Source organism: Bison bison, unplaced genomic scaffold, assembly GCF_000754665.1.
Source record: "Bison bison bison isolate TAMUID 2011002044 unplaced genomic scaffold, Bison_UMD1.0 scf7180017864234, whole genome shotgun sequence".
Classification (NCBI taxonomy): domain Eukaryota; kingdom Metazoa; phylum Chordata; class Mammalia; order Artiodactyla; family Bovidae; genus Bison; species Bison bison.
In genome coordinates, this window is record NW_011494806.1 from 7,576 (window position 1) to 11,120 (window position 3,545).

A 3,545-nucleotide genomic window follows, 5' to 3' on the forward strand; every position below is an offset into this window, starting at 1 on the left:
CGTCAAGAAAACCACCAAATACCTTTGTGTTTATTCCAGTATTGTTTACTACAGTGAGTAAAACAATCTTAAAAGCTAGTAAAATGGAATTAGCCCAAAAGTATGATAAAATCACACATTGGAATATCACCATTAGAATGTGTGATGTTGACCTGTAAATAATGTTGTGAAATAATTATTTCACAATATACTGTCAGGTAAAAATTCAGATTAGAAATATCCTATAAGGTATGAATCTCTAATAGAGTTTTTTTTTTTTGACTAGTAAAATTGGTGAGTTATTTTGTTTTTAGCTTTCCTTCTTTGCATATTCTATTTTCTACATTAAACATACATAGCTTTGTAATCACACATAGGGAATGTGACCAGGTGATGACGTTAGTTCTGAGCAAACAGTAGGGTTTCATTTCTCCTTGGGGTGAAGATCTGTGGTAACAGTTATTCTATGCACATCATTCCAAGTCATTCATGGTACGGGTGAGGCAGGGCACAGGGAGGGTCCAAGAAGTGTCCTTTCATAGATATTTCAGATCCACAATGATGGCCAGACTTAGCAATGCATAAATATTTGTGCAGTGAACCTAAAACTCTGACAACTCAGGTGCAGATTTAGTCAAATACTATTGAATTTTTTAAAGCCAAATTTCGTACTTTAATAAAATCACTATTTAAAAGTTTTTTTTTTATTGACAAACAATCTTCCGCAAGATAAAGAATTGAAGATAAAGGTATTTTTGATGAATTACACTTTAAGATATGCACTCTGAGCCAAAGATAGCATTTTCCTTACAGTGAGGTTTTCACTTCTAACCCCCATACCTTCTCCTGACCTTACCAAGAATCTCACTAAGGTGTTCATAGCTGTGGGACTCCACATGTTGACATCTGAGGCTTCTGTGGGGCTCCCTCAGGCAGTGGCATCACTGTGGTCTCTCAGAGCACAGAAATACACAGCTGAGTCCTCGAGCTGTGAGTCTGAGATGGTGAGGCTGATGGAACTCGTTGCTTTATGGAAGTCCAAAAAATACTGACCTTTTGTTGTATTCAGCTCATTGTAAGACTCCTGATGAATAAGGAAAATCATTTCCCCACTTGATGGTTGCTTGTACCAGAATAAATAATAAGTATAGCTATTAGCTTCATATGCACAGTTCAAGGTTACATCCTCCTTCTCCAGCACAGAAATTTCTGACCGATTTTGAGTTACTTTCTGGGCCATGAGGGATCCTATAGAGAAGAAAAAAAAATCATATATATATATATATATATATACACATACATACATACATATATGAGAGAGAAAGAGAGACAGAAAGGAAGAGGCTGATTCTCCTGGTGGAACTCAGAGGGCTTCAAGGAACAAACAGAGGATTAAGAGTTCTAATTCCTCTGCCAGTTAACCAACTCTCTTAAACCCCAACAGACAATAATAACCTGCCCTACCTCTAAACATGGGAGCTGAGCAGAGCTGAGTCTGTTTGCGGTCATCCTTACCAGCCTTACCAAGGCAGACAGAGGCTATGACAGCTCTGAGCAGGCCAGGGAGCCCCATGCTGGATGTTCTTCCTCTGAGTGAAATGCTCTGTGGTCTCTCTCAAATTCGGTCGAGATGCCTGACCTGTGCCTGCCAGGGCACATGCACAGTGACTGAGCTGTGAGATGCTTCTGCATCAGAACAGGAAATGTAACTGGCTGATATCAGTTTGCCTGTGTCATGCCATGGCTTGTGGATGTGGTTGGTGATTGTAACCTGCCTATTTAGACTTGAAAGTCACTTGGTCATATCTGACTCTTTGTGACTCCATGGACTGTAGCCCACCATCCTCTTCTGTCCAAGGGATTCTCCAGGTAAGAATATTGGAGTGGGTTGCCATGCTGTAATTAAATTAACAACAGTTACATCAGGGCTGCATGCATATTCAGTCAATGCATCTAGGATAGACATACGTTTTGTGACAAAACAATTTATTATGATTACAGTGACCTCTGAGAACAAATAGTCATCCATTTTTGTATAGCTCCTTTTTGAGGGGTGGGATCTGAAGCCCAAATCTACAGTGAAATAAGCTCGCAAGCTTTTCTTTCATACAGGAAGATAAAACTGTTTACTCTCAATCATCACAACTTCTCTTCCTACACTCTAAGGCATAGGTTTCTGGGGAAATTTATGCTGGATAAAGGTCCTTGTCTGTTTAATGCAATCATAGCAAGTTTCTGGGTGGACAAAATTTGTCCAGCTTTATGTGTCTAACAGTAATCAATAATGTGTGATAAAATAATCTTGCTTTTAAATATCCACCCTATAGTCAAAATGAGGACAAGCTCACCAGACCATACATTCTTATTTCCTTATATCAGAAATGTAGCCCTAGAGGCTGTGTGCCACAACTCCTGAGCCCGTGCGCTGCCACTACTGAAGCCCGTGCGCCTGGAACCTGTGCTCTGCAACGAGAAGCCACTGCACTGAGAAGCCCATGCACTGCAGTGAAGAGTGACCTCCACTCACTGCAACTGGAGAGAGCCCAAGTTCAGGAACAAAGACCCAGCTGAACCAAAAATAAAATAAACAAATAAATAATAAAAGAAACACAGCCACTCAAAAGTCACAAATGCTTTTTCATCCCACGGCTGCAGCAGCTCCAGTTCAAGGGCTTTCACTGAAAACAGCCCCTCAATAGTGTTACATCTCAGCCACATGCAGGCTGGTATGTGATTTGCTTGGTACCTCTGTGTTGGTTCATGATTATGATTCAGGTGATGCAGCTTTTAATCATCTATTTCTTTTCTCTAAATGAATTATTAATTCTGTGGCATCTAATATCCATCTTACATTATGAGAAAAACAGATTTTTTTTTTAAAGTCAGTCTAGAGAAGAGAGGAATCTTTCTGGCTGAACAGGGGTGCTTCTGGGGATTGGAGCTTGGGTCTTCTTTAAGACTGACATTCGCCCTATTTTCCCTGTAGAGCAATTTCCAACCTCCTGGGTTTCTAGGATTAGACCTGAGTTTGACTAGTTTTCCTGAAAAACTCTAAAAGTAAACTAAACTCTGATCAAGGAGAGAATATACCTCTTTCTGCCTTCAGTCTCCTGCTCCCCTTGGGTTTGTGCTCAGCTCCCCCGCAGCCCTCTCTCACTGTGTCATTCAGAGCACAGTAGTACACAGCCGAGTCTGATGCTTGCACTGCCCGTTTCTGCAGGTGGAAGGAGCTGTCAGTCCTAACAAGAGTGGCCTGAAAACCTTCATGCTCTGGCCTCTGGTTTGTCATTGAGCCCTTCAGGAGGAGTTGAGGAGCTTTGTTAAGATGGTGGACATACCAAAAATGATAGGAATCTGAATACGTGGTCTGGTAAGTGCAGTTCAGGGTCAGGAGAGCCCCCTCTGAGAGAGTCACTGGGCCTTCTGTCTGGTTCACTGAGTCACCATTGGTCCCTCCTACAAGAGAATCACTTTGTTATCATAGAAATGTACAGGAGGAGTTTTCAGCCAGAGAAGAAAAATAAAACTTACCTGTTATCATAGGAAAATGAAAAATCATTTTAGGA

The 3,545-nt window shown here is 41.0% G+C and overlaps 1 long non-coding RNA gene across 1 annotated transcript; it reads right to left on the reverse strand.

The window, feature by feature from the left end:
• Nucleotide 1: 1 nt before the first annotated feature.
• Nucleotides 2-1,669, reverse strand: LOC104993127. The gene is made up of 2 exons (XR_825792.1): nt 1,504-1,669; nt 2-1,227 (listed from the first exon to the last, which is right to left on the reverse strand). It is a non-coding gene; the product is annotated as an uncharacterized LOC104993127 (long non-coding RNA).
• Nucleotides 1,670-3,545: the final 1,876 nt, after the last annotated feature.